The sequence below is a fragment of the Aptenodytes forsteri genome, unplaced genomic scaffold, assembly GCF_000699145.1.
Source record: "Aptenodytes forsteri isolate BGI_AS27 unplaced genomic scaffold, ASM69914v1 Scaffold158, whole genome shotgun sequence".
In the NCBI taxonomy this organism is placed as follows: Eukaryota; Metazoa; Chordata; class Aves; order Sphenisciformes; family Spheniscidae; genus Aptenodytes; species Aptenodytes forsteri.
Window position 1 is genome coordinate 1,268,192 of NW_008794601.1, and position 6,667 is coordinate 1,274,858.

Consider the following 6,667-nt stretch of genomic DNA (forward strand, 5'->3'; position numbering starts at 1 on the left):
GCCGGGCCGCCGGCGCTGTCCCTTCAGCACCACCCGCCGCCCGGCCCCGACAGCCGGCCCGGGGGGGGCTCAGAGCCACGTCCAGGCACTCGCACCCCACCCCTAGCCCCCTTTCCGCCACGCAGCGCCTTGCATGAGCTGCTGGGCTCTAACACACCCTCCTGCTCCTCGTGGCTTGTACAGCTGCATGTGTCAGGGACCCTTTTTTACTTATTCTCTCTGGTTTGTACCTAAATAAACTGCTCCAGCAGCTGACGATGCGGAGGGAGGGTTGCCTTAGTCATTTCCGAAGGGCTCGTTTCAGCAGAGTACACCGCATGGCTCTGCAAGTCCGGCTGAGGCTGTGTACGTGGGAGGAGAGACATTTTTATCACAGAGGTAAGTGGTGCAGCACACAATAGGTTTAGCTTGGCCGTCTTCACCTGATACATGTTATTAACACTGCCGATCTGGGTCCTTAAGGCTAATCCATATGCAATACCGCTCTGAACCAAACCCAATCACCAAGCTGTTTATTACTATGCATTATTCATTGATATGCATCTTTGCACATGCATACATTAAATGTTAATTTAGAGGCATCTGTGTCCAAATGGTTACCAAGCACCTTCATAAGATTCAGGCCAAAAAAAACCACCAAAAGCAAAAAATAAATAAATAAATAATAATAAAAACCTCAGAGCCCTCTCTCCCTGCAAACCACACCCAAATCCATGCATTTTTACTAAAAGGTGGGGAAAAACCCAAAACCAAGGTCACACCTAAGTGAAGCCCTATAATAAATGCACAACACAGTGATAAAAGACTCCAGACTAAAAGGAAAGAAATAAGCCTGCAGCTTGGCCCTGAAGGATGAAGACAATGTGCTCTGGTAACTAATGAAGGAGGGAGAAATCCAAAGGCAGAGGCCCTCCAGGGGAAAAGCTCCACCTCCTTCCCCTTCTGGGACCATAAGAGTGGATCAGCCAGGGTTGCAGCCACACTGCTCTCAGGTGCTTTGTTGGGGGTTGGAGGCCAACATATGGTCTCTCAGGTACACTGAAGTCCTGTATTATTTAAGGTTTATAAATATTAATAGTCATAGCATTGCTGATCAGGCAGTCCACAGAAGCTGCAGAGAGTGCTGACAAAGGCTCCAGCAAGCTGAAAGCCTTGAAGCGATTGTGTTGACACGTTCTGCAGTTTGCCAAAATGTATGCAGTGGCTTTCAGGGATAGCCTTAAATAAAGCTCATTCATCACTTGGCACATCCTTGGAAGATGCTCAGATGGCCACGGACACAGGCCTTTGTGGAGGGATGGAAAGAGAATGATCTGCCAATAAGCTAGCCTAGAGGCTGTGAAGTGACTGAGACAAGAATGAAATCCTGCAGACAAGACTGCAACTTCCAAATGTTTCAGACCTGATAAAGGTCACTCCCAAAAGCTGAGGTTTCCTACCATACAGATCTGACTCTCTTTCCAACAAACCCTCAAAACATGGACAACAATCACATATCAAACAGCAATCTCCAAGTATTTCCCCTTTCCACACGCACTTGAGGACACACTCAGCAGTGTCTTCAGTCATTTTGTGTTCAGCTCCAGTTGTGCTCATGGGAAGTCTATCAAAGTCACCTTACCACAGGCTGATCTGTTGAGTCTCTGATTGGCCTCACATATCAAACCAAAGACGATTTCAATCACCCATGTGGAAACTCAGGCATTCCAAAAGAATCACTGAACTACTAAAAGGAATCCTCCTTTTGGCTGTATTCTCCTTTTTGGACATTTCACAGGGTGTTTGTACAGTACTCTCTCTGTCTTTACGGTCCTTTTATGGACACTGAAAAATACTGGGGTAATTTCAAAAGTTTTTATTCCAACCTGTGAAACTCAATTATCAGATCTTGAGAAATGTCCAGTTGTAGCAAATTCTACTCATTCTTTTTGTTAGACTTGAACTGAAACTTTTTGATACACCTACATGAGTCCACAGCTTTATTCCCAGGATATTCTTTTCCTACAGGAAGAGTGCTATCATGAGTAAAGCTCAACCAGCCAGCGTACTGTGAACTCAGACCCCCAAAATCACTCTGACTTTGGGACCAGCCATAAAAATTTATTGTCTACATGAGTCCCATTGAGCCCCTATAATGTCTGACACACAGGTCTTGTTTAAGATCCCAGAATTCCCAGCCAGATATATGAGATTCCTTACCAACTTTGCTATCATAAAAAGAGTATAGGCTGATGCAACTTAACTTCAGTTTGAGTTTGTTTACAGCTAGTTAGCGTGGCACAACTCCTGAGTGGTAATATATTAAACCAGCAACCGGATATGCCCATGCTCTAAGCATGGAAATAACCAAATTTTCCTGAAAAAAAAAAAAATCACCAGACGCTGATAATCCATGTGTACTTAATAATCCCATAGGGCATCTATTTTCACTCTGAACCCCATAAATTACTTTGAAAATGACACTGACCCTCATCTGAATTTCATAAACCCAGCATCAGTAAGAAAATTTCCTCAGGTAACCGCTCATACTTAGCCCTACTGACAACAAAGGTGGAGAAACACTGAATAGTGACATAAACACAACCTGAGAAACAAATCAGGCCAGCTGGAGTTACACTGGTAGCCTGCAGTCTCCATGCAGCAGATTTTTTTATTCCGATCCTGTAATGAGTATTAATTGGTTCTTGCAATATCACACTGATAGGTACCTGTAGGATATATACTGTAGGATACCTGTAGGTATGCAGAGTAAAAATCACCGACGCTGATAATCCATGTGTACTTAATAATCCCATAGGGCATCTATTTTCACTCTGAACCCCATAAATTACTTTGAAAATGACACTGACCCTCATCTGAATTTCATAAACCCAGCATCAGTAAGAAAATTTCCTCAGGTAACCGCTCATACTTAGCCCTACTGACAACAAAGGTGGAGAAACACTGAATAGTGACATAAACACAACCTGAGAAACAAATCAGGCCAGCTGGAGTTACACTGGTAGCCTGCAGTTTCCATGCAGCAGATTTTTTATTCCGATCCTGTAATGAGTATTAATTGGTTCTTGCAATATCACACTGATAGGTACCTGTAGGATATATACTGTAGGATACCTGTAGGTATGCAGAGTAGAATAACTAACTTGAACACTTATTTGCAGATAAACTATTAGGCAATACATGAAAAATTAGTTAATTTTATCAGTTAATATTATCTACGCACCATATAATAAAAGGAACAGAAGAGGGAAACTGAGTGGAATCACAACATCAGGTTTTCTTAACATCGTAACATTCTGGACACTTCTGGGCAAGTGACTTCTAGCAGTAATATCTCAACACTGCAAAAAAGTGAAGTGATGAATAGAGAGCTTGCACAGCCTGCCTGAAACTGCAGAGGAAAGCAGTGGCAGAACTGGCTTAATTTAAGATTCTTTTATGCTAGTGCACAAAAGCCCTAAGTGACATAAGTACTCCCTTCCTTAAGCACTGCAGTACCACATGACAAAAGACAATCCCTGCCTGGGGATTTGCCCTGGCAAAGACAAGAAAAAGGACCGCATGAAGAGCACGAGGATTTCACAAGGATCCTTTTGCAAAAAAGTTTTACAATGATGCAGAGGAGAAAATGTGAGCACAAAGATATGAAGTAGGCAGGCTCCTCGTCAAACAAGTGGAGAATTAGGTCTCTTTACTTACATACTAATACTCCCTCCGTGCTACAGTGCTCTGGTATCTGTGGCCTGCCTAGAAAAACCCAGGAGCATAGGACTCCTTCACTAACCTGCACTGCATCAATGGCTGTAGTGATTTCTGATCTCCTATTCCATCTGGCCAAGACATGCCAATTTACTTATGCATAAAATGACGAATGGCGCTTTATTACATTTCATTGCCGTAGTTACTTACACGTGCAGGGTAAGGCTGAACAATCAAACTTGATTTGAATTAGAAACAGTGCAATATAAGCTCTATGTTGCTTTATTTGCCTACCATCCTTAGGTGAGACCATTGCTGCAAATCCAGAATTTTCTTCATTATTTAAAGATTAAGAACCCAGCCAGAAATTACAGCAGTATATTCTGCCATTAAATTGCCATTATTAAAATAAGTGACAGCAACTACTTCCAAATCTGGCACTCTTCCTATTGCAAATAATTAATTATTAATACTTCCAGTGGGTACAAAATTTATCATGCCAGGCAGGATCCCATTGAAATCTGGATATTTGCAAAAGCAGAACTCCACAAAACCTACGTTCTCCAGTGAAAACGAGCAAAGAAAGAGACCGGTATGAGCCACCATGCCATCTTAAGGCACAGCCTATGGAACTCTGGCCTGGACCCTCCATAGGACAGGGCCCCTAAGATCTAGCCAAGGCCAGGGTTTTCATGGCAACCAGGTATCTGGCAGGTAATCAAGAACATAACAAGCCCCTCTGCACAGGGGAGATTTACCTGTCCCTGGCTGCACAGGTACCATGCTCGATGCCTCCAACATCTGAAAAACAGCCCTAAGGAGCACAGGTCACAGCCTTACCAGAGAAAGCTGCAGCTATCCATACAAATGAATTAGGTCTATGTGCCAAAACATGGGCTTATGCTAGCTGAAGCACAGCTGACATTCACACTCAGGAGCAAATTCAAGTGAAATACTAGACGTTTTTAAGTCAATGTCAATCCTTCAATTAAGTTTCATTGGGTCACAATTTAAGAATACAGTTTTGTCCTCAGAATTAAATCAGGTTGATACCGTGTTTTCAGCTGGGTCCACTGAGAGGAGATGCCATGGTGAAGTTAGCTAATTGCTTTTACTGAATGTAGAGGAAAATCTTCATGATGCCTGGGAGCATAGGGCTAAAAGCAGAGATCCAATGACCACTCTTATATACACTAGCAAGTGATTTTCAAAGAGAGGCTGAACAAAGCTTGAATATAAACCCACAACCAAATTTCAAGGATGCTCAGAGCAAGGACTTGGGATAGCCTGTGCTGACCTCTGCAACCATCATTGCTTACAAAATCATGCAGCCCTTAAAAATACCAACTTGTTGCATGTGCCACTGCAATAGCCTGTGAATTTCCCTGCCTGACCACAAGCTGGGAAAGCCATCTTTCCTCTCTCTGGTTGTTGCCTTACCTATTGCTGATCCCTGCATCTGACCCTGTAATTTTCATTTTCTAAGGTGCAGGCTCAGTATCAAGAGGTGGCAGTGAATAACTATATTTCCAGAATATTCCTTGAACATTAAGAATCAAACCAAATCCTAAAATGCTTCATTGGGTTGGAATTGTTCTGGCATAGCACAAAAACTCAAAGACCAAGTTGTCTACAGAGAAATCATTAACCAACTTCCCTTCGGGATATGATAATTGCTGGAGTGGTTGACAGCTTTTCTTGGTGTTGAGCACTCAAAGACGAGACACATTATTTCAGAAACATTAAAGACCAGAAGAAAGTCTTTTGATAAATGAGTAAAGTCCATTCAAATGCTGAAACAAAGTTCATTTATTTCCATGGTCTGCTTATCCTATGCCTCTCTTTTCCTTTATGGTTTTGTCCTCAGCAACCTCAACTAATGTAAACCAGCCCTGGTGAATTTCTGCCAATCAAGGTTTGTTGCCAGTGGGTTTTAGTCCATGAAAACAGATGGTTTGAAAGCCACATTGTGCCACCATGCCCACAGCCAACAGTACAAATATTTAGTCAATTAGAAGGGGATTTTCCAAAGGCACAAATGGAAATTAGGCACACAACTCCCACTGACTTCCAGAGGGAGTGGAGAGCCTCACTGCCTTCAAAATCCCTCCTTACTAATTCAGTCTTTATAAAATAAATGCATGTGAAAGGTACCAGCCTGCTCTGAAATCAGACATTTTTCAGCTATTCCCAGGATGATAATCATGGATAGAAGCAATAGGAATCTCTCTGAAGTGTTCAGTATTTAGGACAAAAGTTCCAGCAAAACCGCTGATTTCATTAAGGTCTGTAAATGTCCTGTGACACTTTGAAGCCTTGCAATAGGTTGTGTGGATTGATTACAGCTGAGGATTGAAGTATGCTTCTTCCAGACAGTGTCATTAAGAGAACTCACCCATCTAACCACAAAAAGGCATCATTAAATATTAACATTTCCTCTGAACACCTAAGAATATGACAGCTACTGGCTTACCACCATTAAAATCTGTATGGAACTGGGACTCAACAGGAAATAGCTATTGATTTGTGGACTGGAAATTATTTAAAATTTTGTCAGGATTTTCCCAAAAGGACCCAAAATGGACAATGACAATCTTTACTATTGCAACATTGCTTAAAATAGAGACCTTCCAAGACAGGGAGCTCCGGTCAAAAAGCAAAGAAGAAGAACGGGTGAATATTAGTGTTTATGTCCTGTCACTGGGATCTCTTAGACTGCTCTCTATCTCTCCAGATAAGATCTTTCCATTGCAAGCATGCCAGAGCTGTGATCCACATGGCTTCACACACCTTCTAAGCACTTTGTTAATAAATAATGATGACAACAATAATAGTAAGGGTCATAAAGCATATCATGCTCTATGAACGATTCACTCATTTGACTTTGAGTGTTACAGCTCTCTGGTTTCCTTTAAGACAGGGCACAATAGCACTAAAAATAAAAGTCAGCAGTAAACTCGACATGAGA